Source organism: Pongo abelii, chromosome 5, assembly GCF_028885655.2.
Source record: "Pongo abelii isolate AG06213 chromosome 5, NHGRI_mPonAbe1-v2.0_pri, whole genome shotgun sequence".
In the NCBI taxonomy this organism is placed as follows: Eukaryota; Metazoa; Chordata; class Mammalia; order Primates; family Hominidae; genus Pongo; species Pongo abelii.
Genome location: NC_071990.2, coordinates 111,865,820 through 111,886,977, shown reverse-complemented (window position 1 = coordinate 111,886,977; position 21,158 = coordinate 111,865,820). Strand labels below are relative to the sequence as shown.

Genomic DNA, 21,158 nt, shown 5'->3' with positions numbered 1-21,158 from the left:
TTTCTTCTTTGGTGAGGTGTCTGTTCAGGTCTTTTGCTCATTTTTTAATTGAGTTGTTTGTTTTCTTTTTCTTTTTGTTTTCTTTTCAGAGCTCCTCTCAAGAAAGGAGCGCTGTTTTCTTATTGTTGAGTTTTAAGAGTTCTTTGTTTATTTCTGATACCACTTCGTTATCAGATATTTGTTTTGTAATTATTTTCTCCCAGTCAATGGCTTGTATTTTTGCCTTCTTGAAAATATCTTTCACAAAGCAAAAGTTTTAGTTTTACTCAAGTCTAACTTCCCAAATTTAAAAAATATTTTTAACTGATGTATAATGATTTTACATATTAATGGGGTACATGTGATACTCCAGTACATGTATACAATGTGTAATGATCAAATCAGGATAATTAGCGTATTCATCGCCTCAAACATTTATCATTTATTTGTGCTGGGAACATTCAAAATTCTCTCTTCTTGGCTGGGTGCTGTGGCTCACACCAGTAATCCCAGCACTTTGGGAGGCTGAGGACCGCGGATCACCTGAGGTCAGGAGTTCAAGACCAGCCTGGCCAACATGGTGAAACCCTATCTCTACTAAAAATACAAAAAATTAGCCAGGCATGGTGACGTATGCCTGTAGTCCCAGTTACTTGGGAGGCTGAAGCGAGAGAATTGCTTGAACCTGGGAGGTGGAGGTTTTTGGCCAGGCTGATCTCGAACTCCTGACCTCAGGTCATCTGCCCACCTCAGTCTCCCAAATTGCTGGGTTTACAGGCTTGAGCCACTGCACCTGGCCAATTATTCTTAACTATAGTCACTCTACTGTGCTATGAAACACCAGAACTTATTCCTCCTATCTGTGATTTTGAACCTATTAACCAACCTCTCCTTTTCTCCCCATCCCCTGGCCCTTCCCAGCCTCTGGTAACCACTGTTCTACTTGGTACTTCCATGAGGTTAACTTTTTTTTTCCTATTTATTTATTCATTTATTTATTTTTGAGGCAGAGTCTCACTCTGTCGCCCAGGCTGGAGTGCAGTGGTGCAATCTTGGCTCACTGCAACCTCCACCTTCTGGTTCAAGTGATTCTCTTGTCTCAGCCTCCCGAGTAACTGGGACTGGAGACACGCACCACAATGCCCGGCTTATTTTTGTATTTTTAGTAGAGACAAGATTTCACCATGTTGGCCAGGCTGATCTCGAACTCCTGACCTCGGTGATCTGCCCACTTCGGCCTCCCAAAGGGCTGTGATTACAGGTGTGAGCCACCATGCCCGGCCTTATTTGTTTATTTTCTTAGAGACGGGGTCTCACTATATTGCCCAGGCTGGTCTGGAACTCCTGGGCTCAAGCAGTCTTCCTGCCTTAGCCTCCCAAAGTGCTGCGATTATAGGCATGAGCCATTGCACTCGGTAGGATCAACTTTTTGTACTCCTACACATAAGTGAAAACGTGGTATTTGTCTTTCTATACATTGCATATTTTACTTAAAATAATGCTCTACAGGGTCAATGATGCTGCAAATGACAGGATTTCTTTTTTCTTTCTTTTTTTTGAGACAGAGTCTCGCTCTGTTGCCCAGGGTGGAGTGCAGTGGTGTGATCTGGGCTCACTGGAACCTCTGCCTCCCGGTTTCAAAGGATTCTCCTGCCTCAGCCTCCTGAGTAGCTTGGATTACAGGGGCCTGCCACCACACCCAGATAATTTCTTTTGTATTTTTAGTAGAGATGGGGTTTCACCACATTGGCCAGGGTGGTCCTACACCCTGCCTTGGCCTCCCAAAGTGCTGGGATTACAGGTGTGAGCCACCATGCCTGGCCTGCAAATGACAGGATTTCATTCATTTGTAGCTGAATAATTTTCCATTATATATATATGCCACATTTTCTTTATCTGTTCATCTCTTGAAGGATGTTTAGGTTGATTCCTTATCTTCAGTATTGTGAATAGTGCTGCAATAAACATAGGAGTGTAGCTATCTCTTTGACATACTGATTCTCTTTTGTTTGGATATATACCAAGTAGTGGGATTGCTGGATCATATGGTATTTCTATTTTTAGTTTTTTGAGGAATGTTCATACTGTTTTCCATAATGGCTGTATTAATTTACATTCTCACCAACAGCGTATAAGAGTTCCCCTTTCTCTGCCTCCTTGCCAACATTTGTTATTTTCTCTTTTTGATAATAGCCATTTTAAACTGGTGTGAGATGATATGTATCATTGGGGTTTTGCATTTCTCTGATAATGAGTGATGTTGAACATTTTTCATATACCTGTTCGTCATTTGTATATCTTTCCTTGAGAAGTGTCTATTCAGATCATTTACCTATTTTTTAATTGGATTTGGGTGTTAAATTGTTCAATTCTCCCCATGTTATATTTATATATATAATATTCCCTTCCCCTCCCCTCCTTGTCTTTTTTTTTTTTTTTTTGAGATGGAGTCTTGCTCTATCACCAGGCTGGAGTGCAGTGGTGCAATCTCGACTCACTGCAGCCTCCGCCTCCCGGGTTCAAGCGATTCTCCTGCCTCAGCCTCCCAAGTAGCTGGGACTACAGGCACGTGCCACCACACCCAGCTAAGTTTTAGTATTTTTAGTAGAGATGGGGTTTCACCATGTTGTTGGGCAGGATGGTGTCAATCTCCTGACCTCGTGATCCACCCTCCTCGGCCTCCCAAAGTGCTGGAATTACAGGCGTGAGCCACCGCGTCTGACCTGTCCTCTTCTTTTTGTTGATATAGATTCTCACTCTGTCACCCAGGCTGGAGTGCAGTGGCGTGATCATAGCTAATTGCAGCCTCAACCTCCAGGGCTCAAGTGATCCTTCTTCCTAAAATGTCAAAAATTTTTAATTTTTTGTAGAGACATGGTCCTGCTATGTTGCCTAGGCTGGTCTCAAACTCCTGGATTCAAGCAATTCTCCCACTTCAGCCTTCCAAAGTGTTGAGATTATAGGCGTGAGCCACCATGCCTGGCTCTTTTTATTTTCTTTGAAGTGTCTTTCACAGAGCCTAAGTTTTTCATTTTAGTCAAGTCCCACTTCCCAAATTAAAAAAAAAAAATGAATTGTGTTTTAGTATTGTAAGCCCAAGGTCATCTAGGTTTTCTTCTATGTTATCCCCTAAAATTTTTACTTATTTATTTATTTATTTATTTTTGAGATGGAGTTTTGCTCTGTTGCTCAGGCTGGTGTACAGTGGCACGATCTCGGCTCACTGCAACCTCTGACTCCTGAGTTCAAGCAATTCTCCTCTCTCAGCCTCCTGAGTAGCTGGGATTACAGGTGCCCGCCACCACACCCAGCAAATTTTTGTATTTTTAGTAGAGATGAGGTTTTGCCATGTTGGCCAGGGTGCTCTTGAACTTCTGACCTCAGGTGATCCACCTGCCTCAGCCTCCCAAAGTACTGGGATTGGAGGCGTGAGCCACTGCGTCCGGCCTTCTCTAAAAATTTTATAGTTTTCCATTTTATATTAAGTCATCAGTCCATTTTGAGTTAATTTTTGTGCAGGGTGTAAGGTCTGTGTCTAGATTCTTTTTTTTAGCATATGCACGTCCAGTTGTTCTAGCACTGTATGTTGAAACAACTTCTTTCTCCATTGCTGTTCCTTGTTCCTTTGTTAACGAACACGTGAGTACATTTGTGTGAGTCTATTTCTGAGCTCTCTGTTCTGTTCCATTGATCTATTTGTCTTTTCTGTCACCAATATCACACTGTCTTTATTACTGTGGCTTTATAATAAGTCTTGAAGTTGGGTAGTATCAGTCTTCCAACTTTGTTCTTCTCCTTCAATATTGCATTGGTTATTCTGGGTCTTTTGTCTTTCCGCATGAGCTTTAGAATCAGTTTGTCAATGTCCACAAAACAATTGGCTGGGATTTTGTTTGGGAATATGTTGTATCTATAGATTAAGTTAGAAAGAATTGAGCTCTTGACAATATTGAGTCTTCTTAGACTTATATGTGGAATATCTCTCCACTTATTTAGATCTGTTTTGATTTCTTTTATCACAGTTTTGTAGTTTAAGTTTTCCTTATATATATTTTATACTTTTGTTAGATTTATACCTAATATTTCTTTTTTGGGTTGCTAATATGAATGGTATTGTATTTGTAATTTCCAACTCCAATTTTTTATTGCTGGTATATAATAAAACAATTGACTTTTTATATTAATCTTGTACCCTGCAATCTTGCTATAGTTGTTTATTAGTTCCAGGAGTTCTTTTTTGTTGATTCTTTGGGATTTTCTTCATAGACAATTATGTTGTCTTTGAACAGAGTTTTATTTTTTCCTTTCCGATCTGTATACCTCTTATTTCCTTTTCTTGTCTTATATTAGTTAAGACTTGCAGTCTATGTTGAATAAGAGTGGTGAGAGCAGGCCGGGCGTGGCGGCTCATGCCAGTAATCCCAGCACTTTGGGAGTCCGAGGCGGATGGATCACCTGAGGTCGGGAGTTTGAGACCAGCCTGACCAACATGGAGAAACCCCTTCTGTACTAAAAATACAAAATTAGCTGGGTGTGGTGGCTTATGCCTGTAATCCCAGCTACTCGGGAGGCTGAGGCAGGAGAATCGCTTGAACCCGAGAGGTGGAGGCTGCAGTGAGTCGAGATCGCACCACTGCACTCCAGCCTGGTGATAGAGCAAGACTCCATCTCAAAATAATAATAATAATAATAAGAGTGGTGAGAGCAGACATCTTTGCTTTGTTCCTGATTTTAGGGGGAACCTGTTTAGTTTCTCTCCATGAATTATAATAATCTCAATAGATTATTCTATTTGGTAGTACAAAAATTGTCAAGTACTGCTTATATCAGATTATATGAGCGCTCCATTCTCCTCCCCTCCATTCCTTCACTTTGCCTTAACTTTTATGAGAAAGATGGGATTAAATGGATGGTCATAAAAGTATTTTAAATTATGGGATTCAGGCAGTTTTAATATATAATACCTTCTATTTTCTTTAGTTTCTCTATTCTGAACTTCCGGAGGGCAAAGACTATACCTCAGTATATTGTTGCAAGCCTTGTAGTGCCCAATATGTACTACAATGCCCTGTTGAACGTAAAACCTAATTCTGGACTCTTACTGTAAACCTCTATCTTATTTGAAAAGGCACATAGCCAGTGAAGTCAGTCATCTAATCGAATTCATCAAATATTTGGTTGTTAGCTCCAAGGTATTACATTGGCTACAAAGATATGCATGATAGTGATACTTCCTCTCTGGAAACTTATTATTCATATAAGAAATGTTAATTTCAAGTGCTGTGTTCCATTTTTACTGATATGTATTTGTCAAAAAGTCATATTCCTGTATCTCTTCCCAAGTATTCTAATTGAAATGTCTATGTGTGAACTTCTTCCATAGTCCCTAAAAGGTTTACAATTTTGTTGGAGGAACTGACGTTAATGAGCCTATAATAGGTGCTGGACACTGTGCTAGGTGCTTTATGTATTCTCCTTTATCTCATTTATCTTCAAAGCTGTTGAATAAGGTAAATATTCTTAATCTACAGGTGCAAAAACTGATAATATGAGGGTATAAGTAACCTATTCGCTGTGTGACTTAGTGGGATAGGTATATGAGGTATATGAGTCCATAGCCCAAGTTCTTTATGTCACACACTATGGAAAAGTTACCATAGTGGTATATGATGAATGCTACTTGTGTAGTGCATACACATGCTTGGTGAATGCAGAGAAGAGAGCTTTGACCTCAGGCTAGGGTGTTCACAAAATTTCTGGAAAGCTTAATCTTGTCTGATAGGAAGAATAGGAGGAAAGAGAGATCAGGGAGATCAATCAGTGAGAAGACGGAGGGCCAAAAACAGTGAATATTTTGTGATTGACAATATACAAATTTCTACTGTAGCGATAAAATACACTAGAACAAATTTTGTCTTTTATTTTAAATAAGGACCCTTCTTCTCCATTTTTCTCTTAAACAAAATAATTTTTTCCTAATTTGTTTATGGGGTATTGGGTATGAGAAAGTAGATCACAGAACCTTTGCATAACTCCCTAGTTATCAGTCCCCAAATTCATCTTTTTCCATTGGATTAGCACGGTCAGGGCAGCACTAATTGAGGGAGCAAAAGCCTGGGGGGAAAATGGAAGATCAAAGGAATCCTAAGAAAAGGATTTTCCTAGTGTCAAGTGTATTTTATTTATCCCTTCTCCATATCTCAGTTGGTTAAGTACCTCACAAATACCCATAAATATATGAAAAGCTGTGGAGTTACAGAGGCTTGTAGGAGGCATCATTGCTTTCAATGAACTTAGTATTTAGTTGGAAAGACAAAAGTAAAGTAAAATAATTGGTAAACCACTGAGCATACTTAAATGAAATTTAAATGAAAAACATCCTTAAATGATGTTTTTCAGGGTTCTGTCTTTTTTCCTAGTCTCACGACTTCAGTTTCTAAATACTTTCACATCTCTATCTCTAGTCCACATCTCCTGTCTAAACTATACGTGTGTCCAGACGCCTTTTGGACATCTTGGTTTAGGCAATACCACAGTCTTCTCAACTTCAACTTATTTAAAACTTGCCGAATCTGCTCTTCTTAACTCAGTGAATGGTATCACCATCACCCATTGCCCGAGCTAGACACTGGGAATCAAGTTCTTGCAGTTCTTTCTCTTGTTTCTTCACCACATGTTCTGTTGACACTGTTTCCTAATTACCTGTAGGATCCATCCACTTCTTTTTATTGCCTCTGCTACTATCCTAATTTAGACTATAGCCACCTCTCATTTAAATTGTTTGCAAAGGCCTCTTAACCAGTTGCCTATGCTATCTTCACACCTTCAGACTACAGAAAACACAGATTGTGTGCTGGGCAGGGTGGCATGTACCTGTGGTCCCTGCTACTCTGGAGGCTGAGGCAGGAGGATGACTTGAGCCAAGGCATTCGAGACCAGCCTGGGCAACAAAATGAGACCCCCCCATATCAAAAAACAAACGAAAACACCAACCCAGATTGCTTAAAATCCTTACCTGTGTTCCTACTTGTTCTGCTTCATCTGGCCCTTCTTGCTTCTCCAACTTTAACTTGCTTTCCCCTACTTGAAACCAGCCTTACTGAACTTCAGTTGTATGGTGCTATCTTGCCTGTGAGACTGGACAGGCATATTCCCTGTCTGAGAAGGGAAATAATCACTATAGCGATTAAAGCACAGACTCTTTAGCCAGACTACTTAAGTGTGAATTCTGGATCTGCCACTTAATGAGCTTTGTGATATAGAGTGAGTTACTTAGTCTACCTGCTTTCAGTTTCCTCATCTGTGTAGTGGGGATGGTTAATAGTACCTGCTTCATAGCATGTTGTAGGGATTTTAAGAGTTTTGTATTCTTTGAGACGAGGCCTCGCCCTGTCGCCCAGGCTGGAGTACAATGATGTGATCACAGTTCACTGCAGCCTTGACCTCTCAGTTCAAGCTGTTCTCCCACCTCAGCCTCCCGAGTCACTGGGACTACAGGCATGTGCCACCATGTCCAACTTATTTTTGTATTTTTTTGTAGCGACAGGGTCTCATTGTGTTGCCCAGGCTAGTCTTGAACTCCTGGGTTCAAGTAATCCTCCCGCCTCAGCCTCCCAAAGTTTTGAATAAACAGGCATGAGCCACTGTGCCCAGCCTAAAAGAGTTAATATAGTTGAGGCTTTTTTTTTTTTTTTTTTTTGAGACAGAGCCTTGCTCTGTGGCCCAGGCTGGAATGCAGTGGCACAATCTTGGCTCTCTGCAAACTCCACTTCTCAAGTTCAAGTGATTCTTGTGTCTCAGCCTCCTGAGTAGCTGGGACTATAGGCACGTGCCACCATGCCTGGCTAATTTTTGTAGTTTTAGTAGAGATGGGGTTTCACTATGTTGGCCAGGCTGGTCTCGAATTTCTGGCCTCAAGTGATCTGCCTGCCTCAGCCTCCCAAAGTGCTGGGATTACAAGTGTGATGCACCGCGCCTGGCCTAGTTGAGGCTTTTAGTCGGTCTCTGCCATATAGTAAGTACCATAAAAGTGTAGCTATTATTATAAATCTTATTGTAAATGTGTTGTATTGGATAGTATTACTTTTTGTTTTAATGTTGATTTAATGGTAAATGGAAAAATGCTGTTCCCCTCCATAAGTTCTCAGTTGATTGGCTCATTATTGTTGGTATTTATTCTGCTTTGGCAGTAGCTTTCTTTTCCTAACTTCTTGTTTTTCAGCTTTTTAGTGACTAGAATTTGGTCTTGGGTTGGCATTTCTATGAAATGGATCATTTAATGAGGTCAGGTTAACCTGAGCTTTCATACAGACAAATTCAGGTCAATTTATATGGAAACTTTAAAAAAAAATGATTATTATACAAGTAGTTAATATTCATTATAGAAAAAATCAGAAAGTATAGATAAGTATAAAGAAGGAAATAAAATTATCTCCAGTGTTAATATTTTATTTTACTTATTTATGTATTTTTTAGAGATGAGTTTTGCTATAATGCCCAGGTTGGCCTTGAACTCCTGGGCTAGAGTGCAATGGTGTGATCATAGCTCGCTGCAACTTCGAACTCCCAGGCTCAAGCGATCCTACTGCTGCAGCCTCCTGAGTAGCTGGGACTGCAGGCATGTGCTACTATGCCTGGCTAATTAATATATATATAAAATATATATATTTTAAGATGGAGTCTCGCTCTGTTGCCCAGGCTGGAGTGCAGTGGTGCCATCTCGGCTCACTGCAAGCTCCACCTCCTGGGTTCACACCATTCTCCTTCCTCAGCCTCCCGAGTAGCTGGGACTACAGGCACCCACCACCATGTCTGGCTAATTTTTTTTTTTTGTATTTTTAGCAGAGATGGGGTTTCACCATGTTAGCCAGAATGGTCTCGATCTCCTGACCTTGTGATCCGCCTGCCTCGGCCTCCTGAAGTGCTGGGATTACAGGCGTGAGCCACCATGCCCGGCGAAAATATTTTTTTAGTTTTTGTAGAGACAGGGTCTTGCTATGTTGACCAGGCTGGTCTCAAACTCCTGGGCTCAAGTGATCCTCCTGCCATGGCCTCCCTAAGTGCTAGGATTACAGGCATGAGCCATTACACCTGGCCTATCATTTTTTTTTTTTTTTGGTATTTATTTTTCATTGATATTTATATTTGAGATGATTTCATGAAGACTTAAATCTTAAAATGCACCTAAGGGGAGCAGATTTTTGATTCAGTACTGTCTGATCTGATGATCTAGCTCTATCTGATCTGACAGTGTGGGATTTAAGAATGGCAAAATATTTATATTTTTCCCCTTCCCTCCAGAAGGAGGTACTTGCTTTTAGGTGAATTTCTAGATATAATTACTTTTACAATAAAAATACTGATGTTTGATCATCACTGTCATTTTAATTTTATTTTTCAGAATATATGTATATTTATCTTTGGAGTATAGTTAAAAGACAGTTTTCTAGATTTTCTTATTACTATGAAAATATTTTTTAAAATGACCAAGACTAATGAACAAGTTTATTTTGGTAACATGTTTAGTTCCTACTGTTTGCAAAGTACTTAGTTAGCTCCTAGAGAATATACAGAAATGAGCAAGATAGTCTCCTTCCTCATTTGGGGATGGGGTAAGGGAGATGAATCAGTTCTAAGTAATTATAATAAAGTATGGTAAGGTCCTTGAGAGAGTATTAAACAAAGCACTTGCTCTACCAGTGATGCTCTCACAAATGTCATTAACTGTTAAATTCGATGAGCTCTTTTCCATTCTCTCCTATTTGACCTTGCTTCTGCATTTGACACTTTTGCCCACCTACCCTTTAATGCTTGTTTCTTTGCTTCTGTACACCCCTTTCTTATTGTTTTTCATTGTTTTTCTCTTTAACTCCTTTGTGTTGCGGGGAGGTGGGGGACAGGGTCTTGCTCTGTAGCTCAGGCTGGAGTGTGGTAGCGCAAACATGACTCACTGCAGCCTCAACCTCTTGGGCTTAAGCGGTCCCCGACCTCAACATCCTGAGTAGCTGGGACCACAGGTGAGCACCACCATGCACAGCCAATTATTATTATTATTATTATTATTATTATTATTATTATTATTATTATTATACTTTAGGCTCTATGGTACATGTGCGCAACGTGCAGGTAAGTTACATATGTATACATGTGCCATGCTGGTGCGCTGCACCCACCAACTCGTCATCTAGCATTAGGTATATCTCCCAATGCTATCCCTCCCCCCTCCCCCCATCCCACAACAGTCCCCGAAGTGTGATGTTCCCCTTCCTGTGTCCATGTGTTCTCATTGTTCAATTCCCACCTATGAGTGAGAATATGCGGTGTTTGGTTTTTTGTTCTTGCGATAGTTTACTGAGAATGATGATTTCCAATTTCATCCATGTCCCTATAAAGGACATGAACTCATCATTTTTTATGGCTGCATAGTATTCCATGGTGTATATGTGCCACATTTTCTTAATCCAGTCTATCATTGTTGGACATTTGGGTTGGTTCCAAGTCTTTGCTATTGTGAATAATGCTGCAATAAACATACGTGTGCATGTGTCTTTATAGCAGCATGATTTATAGTCCTTTGGGTATATACCCAGTAGTGGGATGGCTGGGTCAAATGGAATTTCTAGTTCTAGATCCCTGAGGAATCGCCACACTGACTTCCACAAGGGTTGAACTAGTTTACAGTCCCACCAACAGTGTAAAAGTGTTCCTATTTCTCCACATCCTCTCCAGCACCTGTTGTTTCCTGACTTTTTAATGATTGCCATTCTAACTGGTGTGAGATGGTATCTCATTGTGGTTTTGATTTGCATTTCTCTGATGGCCAGTGATGGTGAGCATTTTTTCATGTGTTTTTTGGCTGCATAAATGTCTTCTTTTGAGAAGTGTCTGTTCATGTCCTTCGCCCACTTTTTGATGGGGTTGTTTGTTTTTTTCTTGTAAATTTGTTTGAGTTCATTGTAGATTCTGGATATTAGCCCTTTGTCAGATGAGTAGGTTGCGAAAATTTTCTCCCATTTTGTAGGTTGCCTGTTCACTCTGATGGTAGTTTCCTTTGCTGTGCAGAAGCTCTTGAGTTTAATTAGATCCCATTTGTCAATTTTGGCTTTTGTTGCCATTGCTTTTGGTGTTTTAGACATGAAGTCCTTGCCCATGCCTATGTCCTGAATGGTAATGCCTAGGTTTTCTTCTAGGGTTTTTATGGTTTTAGGTCTAACATTTAAGTCTTTAATCCATCTTGAATTGATTTTTGTATAAGGTGTAAGGAAGGGATCCAGTTTCAGCTTTCTGCATATGGCTAGCCAGTTTTCCCAGCACCATTTATTAAATAGGGAATCCTTTCCCCATTTCTTGTTTTTGTCAGGTTTGTCAAAGATCAGATAGTTGTAGATATGTGGCATTATTTCTGACGGCTCTGTTCTGTTCCATTGATCTATATCTCTGTTTTGGTACCAGTAGCATGCTGTTTTGGTTACTGTAGCCTTGTAGTATAGTTTGAAGTCAGGTAGTGTGATGCCTCCAGCTTTGTTCTTTTGGCTTAGGATTGACTTGGCAATGCGGGCTCTTTTTTGGTTCCATATGAACTTCAAAGTAGTTTTTTCCAATTCTGTGAAGAAAGTCATTGGTAACTTGATGGGGATGGCATTGAATCTGTAAATTACCTTGGGAAGGATGGCCATTTTCATGATATTGATTCTTCCTACCCATGAGCGTGGAATGTTCTTCCATTTGTTTGTATCCTCTTTTATTTCCTTGAGCAGTGGTTTGTAGTTCTCCTTGAAGAGGTCCTTCACATCCCTTGTAAGTTGGATTCCTAGGTATTTTATTCTCTTTGAAGCAATTGTGAATGGGAGTTCACTCATGATTTGGCTCTCTCTTTGTCTGTTATTGATGTATAAGAATGCTTGTGATTTTTGTACCTTGATTTTGTATCCTGAGACTTTGCTGAAGTTGCTTATCAGCTTAAGGAGATTTTGGGCTGAGACAATGGGGTTTTCTAGATATACTATCATGTCATCTGCAAACAGGGACAATTTGACTTCCTCTTTTCCTAATTGAATACCCTTGATTTCCTTCTCTTGCCTAATTGCCCTGGCCAGAACTTCCACCACTATGTTGAATAGAAGTGGTGAGAGAGGGCATCCCTGTCTTGTGCCAGTTTTCAAAGGGAATGCTTCCAGTTTTTGCCCATTCAGTATGATATTGGCTGTGGGTTTGTCATAAATAGCTCTTATTATTTTGAGATACATCCCATCAATACCTAATTTATTGAGAGTTTTTAGCATGAAGGGTTGTTGAATTTTGTCAAAGGCCTTTTCTGCATCTGTTGAGATAATCATGTGGTTTTTGTCTTTGGTTCTGTTTATATGCTGGATTACATTTATTGATTTGTGTATATTGAACCAGCCTTGCATCCCAGGGATGAAGCCCACTTGATCATGGTGGATAAGCTTTTTGATGTGGCACAGCCAATTTTTAAATTTTTTTTAGAGATGGGGTCTTGCCATGTTCCCCAGGCTAGTCTCAAAACTCCTGGCCTCAAGCAGTTCTCCCACCTTGGCCTCCTAAAGTGCTGGGATTACAGATGTGAGCCACCATACTCGTCCTTCTCTTTAACTCTTTAACTGCTGCTTATTAGTTATTTCTCTCTTCAATTTTGTTATTAAGAAAAGTTTTGTAAAAGCAGAAAAGTTTACTTTAGAACAGTGAACACCTACCTTCAGCTGCCTTGAATGCCTAGATTCAATTGTTATTATCTTTCTATAAGTGCTTTATCTCTCTCTGTGTATATATATGAATGGTTTTTGATGTATTTGAACAATCTGAAATTAATTTGCTGTTGTCATTACATGTCACCCCCAAATAGTTGAACCTATATCTCTTAAGAATAAGAACATTTGCTTGCATTACCATACCATTATCCTATATTTGACAGTTAATAAAAATTAAAAAATAAAATTAACCATGATATCATAATGGGAATATTATGTAAATTCTGGTTCATAATTAAATTTCCCCAGGTGTCCCACAAGTAAACTTTTATAGCTATTTTTATTTGAACCACAATTTAGTCAAGTATTTCATGCATAGTATTTGATTGTTACATGCTTTGAGTCTCTTTTAATCTAGGTTATCCTTTTTTATGGCTCTCCTTTTCTAAGCGGAGGGGAGTCAACCCAGTTTTCTTAGAGTATCCCACATCCAGATTTGCTGCTATCGGGGAATTTTAATAGTTTCCCTTTCTTCAGCCTTTTGTAGGATGGTGTTTACTGAAGAAGGGCTCCTGTGGCATGGGTGCTGTGAATGGGTTGTGGGTCCTGTTAATTAATCCTCTAAATTCTTTGGCAACCAGTGGGCTTTAGGGCAGTGGAAGCCCATGGGTCCTTTTCTCTCTGCCCGTGTGTAGTTTTGTCTGCTTCTACCCTGGTGTCCAGGGTAGAAATAATAGCATTATGTGAGTGCCATCATGTGAAAGAGGTTTGGTTGCACTGACCACCATCTTTAGCCCTTTGATTCTGTGTTCTTTCCCTTTGTGATCACAGTTACTTCTGTGGTTTTAACAGTCACCTCTATGGAGATGTTCTCTTTTCTGAACTCCAGTTCTGTTATTTTCTTTCATTCATATTCTATTGCCTCTTCAGTTGCTACTTCAAAATCAACATGTCCAAAATGAATTTATTCTCTACTTCCAAACTAGCCCATTGTCAGTATTATTTTTTCTTTTTTGTAAATGAACTTAATTTCACTGAGACAAAACTTAGACTAGAAACCTCAGTTACCTTCAGCTGTTCTTTTGGCTGTCTGCCCAAGAAACATATATATACACATGCGCACACACACGTAAATATACACATACACATATACACAAACATGTGCACACATATGCATACATATTCGTTAAATATTTCTTGAATGCCTACAATGTACCTAAATATATTTGGCCACAGTAGATAATTTTTTTTTTTTTTTTTTTAAGACAGGGTCTTGCCCAGGCTGGAGTGCAGTGGTGCAATCTTGGCTCACTGCAACCTCCACTTTCCTGGCTCAAGTGATCTTCCAGCCTCAGCCTCCTGAGTAGCTGGGACCAAGGGGCGAGCCACCATACCCAGCTCATTTTTGTACCTTTTTTTTTTTTTGAGACAGAGTCTCGCTCTGTCTCCCAGGCTGGAATACAATGGTGCAGTCTCAGCTCATTGCAACCTCTGCCTACCCAGTTCAAGTGACTCTCCTGCCTTAGCCTCCTGAGTAGCTGAAACTACAGACATGTACCACCATGCCCAGCTAATTTTTGTATTTTTAGTAGAGACGGGGTTTCACTATGTTGGCCAGGCTGGTCTTGAACCTCTAACCTCAGGTGATGTGCCTGCCTCAGCCTCCTAAATTGTTGGGAGTACAGGCGTGCGCCACGCCCAGCTAATTTTGTATTTTTAGTAGAGACAGAGTTTCACCATGTGGCCCAGGCTGGTCTTGAATTCCTGATCTCAGTGATCTGCCTGCCTTGGTCTCCCAAAGTGTTGGGATCGCAGGCATGAGCCACCGCGTCTGGCCATAATAGATATATTTTTTTTCTCTGAAATGCCTCTTGAGTCCATTCCCTCCATTCTGACTACATTTACTCTAATTTTGGCCCTCATCCACCCTCCTCAAACTTCTACATTGATCCCCCTACCTCTGGCTTTAAATCTTCTGACCCACCCTGCATACTATCTACTTACTGAGAATACCTGTTTGATCATGTTTCTTTTCCTGGAAAACCTCTGATGGCTTTACATAGTACAGGAAAAGTGCCAAGTTTTCAGCATACCATGCAAAACTATGCTAATTCTGTCTGCTTTGCTCTTTTCTTGTGTTTTTTCACCTCTTGTATTCTAGCTGTATTTGTCTTTGGCTAATTGCTTGGATATAGCATGGATCTTAATTTTTGGACTTTGTCCACAGATTTCTGGTGTCTATAAGGCCCTGTCCTTTCCTCCTTTGCTCAGTGAAATCCTGCTTATCTCTCGGGACCCACTCAAATGTTCCTTTGAAAATTATTTACCTGATAGCAGTCCCTGTCTATCCCCTCCACCACAACCAAGCCCTTCTATTCACTCATTATCTGATGTTCTTTGCATGTTTTTCTGTTACAGCATTTATTAGGTTGTACCCTTTGCTTGTGTGTCTCTCTGTATAAAGACTCACAAGGGGCTAGGCATGGTGGCTCGCAACTATAATCCCAGCACTTTGGGAGGTGAGGCAGGCGGGTCACCTGAGGTCAGGAGTTCGAGACCAGCCTGGCCAACATAGTGAAACCCCATCTCTACCAAAAATACAAAAATTAGCTGAGCATGGTGGTGCATGCCCGTAGTCCCAGCTACTTAGGAGGCTGAAGCAGCAGAATAGCTTGAACCTGGGAGGCGGAGGTTGCAGTGAGTTGAGATTGTGCCACTGCACTCCAGCCTGGGCAACAAGAGTGAAACTCCATCTCAAAAAAAAACACAAAAAACAAAAAACCAAAAAAGATTCACAAGGGAAGGGATCAGCTCTTTCTGAAAGTCCATCTCAAAAAAAAAAAAAAAAAAATCACAAGGGAAGGGATCAGCTCTTTCTTCCTCCTGTTCCTGGAACCTAGCACAGTGCTTGACACATATTATGTGCTTAGTAAAATATTTCTGAAATAAATGCTTCACATCACTTATTATATTACCTTCTGTAGCAAGTAAGTCTGACTTAAGATTCATGAATTCTCAAAGTAAGATAATGTTTTCTATAAAAAATTTAGTTTAGGCTGGGCAGGGTGGCTGACGCCTGTAATCCCAGCACTTTGGGAAGCCAAGGCGGGCGCATCATAGGTCAGGAGATCGAGACCATCCTGGCCAACATGGTGAAAACCTGTTTCTACTAAAAATGCAAAAAAATTAGCTGGGCATGGTTGTGCGTGCCTGTAATCCCAGCTACTTGGGAGGCTGAGGCACGAGAATCGCTTGAACCCAGGAGGCAAAGGTTGCATTGAGCTAAGATTGAGCCACTGCACTCCAGCCTGGTGACAGAGTGAGACTCTGTCTCAAAAAAAAAAAAATTTAGTTTAACTAAATATTTACTAATGATTGCAGTCTATTAATCATTAATGTTTTAAGCCTAAGCCTTAAAAGTAATGCCTGAAGTCTTAAGCATTACTGCAGATACATTTTTTAAAAATTCATTTCCCAGCAATAAGAATTTGCCATTTTTAGGCCAGGTGCGATGTCTCAGGCCTGTAATCCCAACACTTTGTGAGGTGGAGATGGGAGGATCACTTGAGCCCAGGAGTTTGAGATCAACCTGGGCAACATAGCGAGACCCTGTCTTACAAAATAAAAAATAAATAATTAGCTGGGTGTGATGACGTGTGCCTGTAATCCCAGCTACTTGGGAGGCTGAGGCGGGAGGATTGTTTGAGCCTGGGTGGTCGAGGCTGCAGTAAGCCATGATTACACCACTGCACTCTGAGCTGGGTGACAGAGCAAGACCCTGTCTAAAAAAAAAAAAAAAAGAATTTGCCAATTTTAGAAACAAACTAAGCATTAAATATTGATGATATGTAGTAATATAGTTACTAATGCACATTGAACTTGAGATTTTAGAAGTGCACTGACAGTTCAAGTAGTTGTTGACTAAAAAGTAAGAAGCTTGGGGAAATATTATCAACATATCCTAATTAATAAGATTTGAAGCATTAGTGGGCCACTGATGAAGTATATTGATGTGCAAATTCAATTCAGTGAATTGTTGTTTTTCATTAAAACTCTCCAGGATATGGTTGCATACAGATGTCAACTAAATATGAACACCTTAAAAAAAAAGAAATTATACAATTAATTCATCAATGAAAACATTATTCTAAGCCAAGCATTGTGGTTCACCCCTCTAATCCCAGCACTTTGGGAGGCCAAGGCAGGAGGATCTCTTGAGCCTAGGAGTTTGAGACCAGCCTGGGAAACATAGTGAGACCCCATCTCTACAAAACATTAAAAAAAAAAAAATCCAGGTGTGGTGGTGCACACCTATAGTCTCAGCTACTCTGAAGCTGAGGTGAGAGGATTGCTTGAGTCTGGGAGGTCGAGGCAGTAGTGAACCATGATCGCGCCACTGCACTCCAATCTGGGTGACAGAGACCTTGTCTAAAAAAAAAGAAAAAATTATTCTAGTTGTTTTGAGAGGTTTTTTTTTTTTGGCCAAACTAATAGGGATTTCTAAAATTTTATAATTTTAGAGCTTTTAAAATACTAAATATTTATCTGACTTGGAATGCTAAATGAAGGAAATGGTATATAATGAAGATCATTTTTAAGAGAAAGATAATTAACTAGGTGTGGTGGCTCACGCCTGTAATCCTAGCACTTTGAGAGGCCAAGGTGGGCGGATTGCTTGAGCCCAGGAATTCGAGACCAGCTTAGGCAACATGGCACAACCCTGTCTCTACAAAAAGTACAAAAAATTAGCCTGGTGTGGTGGAGCATGCCTGTAATTCCAGCTACTTGGGAGGCTGAGGTGGGAGGATCATCTGAGCCCGGGAGGTTGAGGCTGCAGTAAGTTGAGGTCGTACCACTGCCTTCCAGCCTGGGTGCCAGAGTGAAGCTCTGTCTAAACAAACAAACAAACAAAAAACCAAAAACAAACAAAAAAACCCAACATAACTAGTCAATCATTTTGTAAGAAAAAGGAGTAGGCTAGGTCAGTGGCTCATACTTGTAATTCCAGTACTTTGGGAGGCCAGGCAGGAGGATTGCTTGAGGTCAAGAGTTTGGGACCAGCTTGGGCAACGTAGTGAGACCCTGTCTCCATACATACACAAAAACAGGAGTAAATAAAGGTAGTCTTTCTAAGGAATGAAAGCAAAGACATAATCAAACTGTTGTCACATTTTCATGTTGCGAGGGAATTCTTAAGTTGAATAAAGAAGAATAGTACTGTATTTTGGTGATGTTTAGAGATTGAATAGGTGAAATATTTGGTGGATGAAAGCATAATTTCTGATGCACATTTTTGTCAGAAAAGAAAAGGAAAGCATAAAGAGGGTGCTAGTATTATCTGACATCATTCATTAATAAGAGGAAGACAAAATAATAGCAATACCTTATGTTGGAAGATTTTAAATGTTTCAGAATTACTTTAAAAGACTATTATTCAAACTAGAAAAATTCTTGATATTAAAGTGTTATGACATTGAACTATTTATGAATGAAATGGAAAGATGTCTGGGATTTGTTTCAAAATAATTAAGAAAAGTGGAGGCAGTAGAAATAAGGCTCTCTGTGAGTTGATAATTGTGTGATGGGTACATGCAGCATTACTGTCATTTATTTATTTTTGAAAAATTTCATCATAAAAAATTTAAATATGTTATTATGTAATAAAGAATACTGTTTCCAAATAAGGGATCATTACTACTAGGCTGGCTGAATATTGGGCTCATGATGATACTGAATTATTCAGAATGATACCCATATGAAACAAGATGATCTTTTTTTTTGTTATTTCAAATTTTTATTCCACATTGTGTTTTAAAATTATTTTTCCATGTTGTGGAAGCCTCCTACTCGGCTAAGCCAAATCATCACATAATAAAGGAAAGGGATACAACATTGATTTATTTCATCATTCTTCTTGAAGAAAAAAATAGTTGGCTCAGATATGAAGAATGTCTTTTTTTTTTTTTAATCTGACCAATGGATGCACATCACATAGTTTGAAGAATGTCTTATTAGTAACACCTAGTTGTAAAAACTGGTAATACTGTCTTATTTTAGATACTGTATTTCTGATGATTTCATGATTTGAATTCGACTCATAAGGTTTAGAAAAAGCAAACTTCATAGAATTGTTTGTCTTCTAAGGCAGTGGTCTCCAACCTTTTTGGGACCAGGGACGGGTTTTGTGGAAGACAGTTTTTCCACAGACCCAGCAGGCTGGGGATGGTTTCGGGATGATTCAAGTGCATTACATTTATTTTGCACTTTATTTGTGTTATTATTACACTGTAGTATATAATGAAATACAACTCACCATAATGTAGAGTCAGCGGGAGTCCTGTGCTTGTTTTCCTGCAACTAGATGGTCCCATCTGGGGGTGATGGGAGACAGTGACAGAACATCAGGCATTAGATTCTCATAAGGAGCACGCAACCTATCTCTTGCACGTGCAGTTCACAGTAGGTTTTGCACTTCTATGAGAATCTAATGCTGCCACTGATCTGACGGGAGGCGGAGCTCAGGTGGTAATGGGTGTGATGGAGAGTAGCTGTAAATACAGATGAAGCATTGCTTGCTCGCCCACCACTCACCTCCAGCTGTTCAGCCCTGTTCCTAACAGGCTACCAACTGGTAGGGATCTGTGGGCCAAGTGTTGAGGACCCTGTTCTAAGGGATATGAAAGAGAAGTATTGGGCTGGGTGTGGTGGCTCATGCCTGTAATCCCAGCACTTTGGGAGTTCGAGGTGGGTGGATCGCTTGAGGCCAGGAGTCGAGACCAGCCTGGCCAACATAGTGAAACCCTATCTCTACCAAAAATACAAAAATTAGTTGGGCGTGGTGGCATGCGCCTGTAATCCCAGCTACTCCAGAGGCTGAGGCAGGAGAATTGCTTGAACCAGGAAGTGGAGGTTGCAGTGAAGCCAAAATTGCGCCACTGCACTCCAGCCTGGGTGACAGAGTGAGACTCTGTTTCAGAAAAGAAAAAGAGAAGTATCTTCAGAACTGTTTCCTTCCCTTCCTCCCTCCCTCCAGTTCTTTCCTGGGCACTCAAAAGTCTTCTTATCTATGTGCTACTTCCTCTAGGCAATATCATCACATCTATGGACTCAAACCTTTCAGTCTGAAACTCTGCTATGGTAGACCCTTAGTAAATAAATATCTTCAGGGCATCTCCTTTTTGAACTTCCGAGATATTTTCATTTTTGGTTGGGGTTTCTTTCTATGTAAAGGAATCATTTATAAGCTACAGAATCTTCTGAGATCTGATATGAACCTTGTTCTCAGTGGCATCACATCCTTGCATCAGCCAGGCTCAAAACCTCAGACTCATCTTTGACTCTTCCTTCTTAATCTTTTCTGTTCATTTGGTCCCATCAATTCCTCCTTTAAAATGACTATTACAGGTGTCCCTTCTTTTCTTCTGTCTTATTACCCCTCTGTCATGAAGAATTGGAAGAGCTGGTCTTAGCTCTGCCTCTAGCTGCTGGCCTAGGTTCTTCATCACTGAAGTGAACAGATTATACAGGATTGTCTTAGATCCCTTTCAGAGCTAACATTCTGTTCTACTCATCCAGGTTTTCACCTTCTCACACTTACATCGCAGTAACTTCCTAATTGTTTTTCATCCCTTTAATTTTAGTCCTCTCTAAGAAGATTAACCTTCATATGTAATTTTCATTGCTTTTAGGATAAAATCTTAGGTTTCCAGGTCTTCATTTAGGTCATGTCATCATTTCTTTGGTTAATGGTGTGATCATTTGGCTGGGCACAGTGGCTCACGCCTATAGTCCCAGCACTTTGGGAGGCCAAGGCAGGCGGATCACCAGGTCAGGAGTTCGAGACCAGCCTGGCCAACATGGTGAAACCCTGTCTCTACTAAAAATACAAAAATTAGCTGGGTGTGATGGCGGGCGCCTGTAGTCCCAGCTACTCGGGAGGCTGAGGCAGAAGAATTGCTTGAACCTGGGAGGCGGAGGTTGCAGTGAGCTGAGATCATGCCACTGCACTCCAGCCAGGGCAACAGAGCAAGACTCTGTCTCAAAAATAATAATAATAATAATAATAATGTGGTCATTCATACGATGAGGCAAAGTGGAAACTTCATCCCTCTTCAGAGTCATCTTCTCCTTCACACAGAATCAAGTGGTTACTAAATTCTGTCAGTTCTGACTCAAATGTCTTTTGAACCTATTATTTCTTCTCTGCTGCTGATCTAGTCCTTCATCTTCTCTTATCTGGACATTTGACACACCCTACCAAATGTTTGCTGTGCCACCTGTTTTTATCTGTAGTTATCATTGTTATTTTTCTGAGCAAAGATCTGTTAATGCACCTTCTCTATTCCAAAAACCTTTGACTCTACACTGTTTACATATCAAGTACAAGCTTCTTTGTAGATCACATGGTCTCTTTCTTTACTTTTCTAACCTCATCTCTTGCCCTAGTCATAACGCACCTAGCTTTCTATTTAT

The 21,158-nt window shown here is 40.2% G+C and overlaps 1 protein-coding gene across 20 annotated transcripts in view; it reads left to right on the top strand.

Moving 5' to 3' along the window:
* The window catches only part of CDK19 (cyclin dependent kinase 19), a 212,297-nt gene that overhangs the window by 48,239 nt on the left and 142,900 nt on the right, over positions 1-21,158 (top strand). The gene's annotated exons all lie outside the window — the stretch shown is intronic.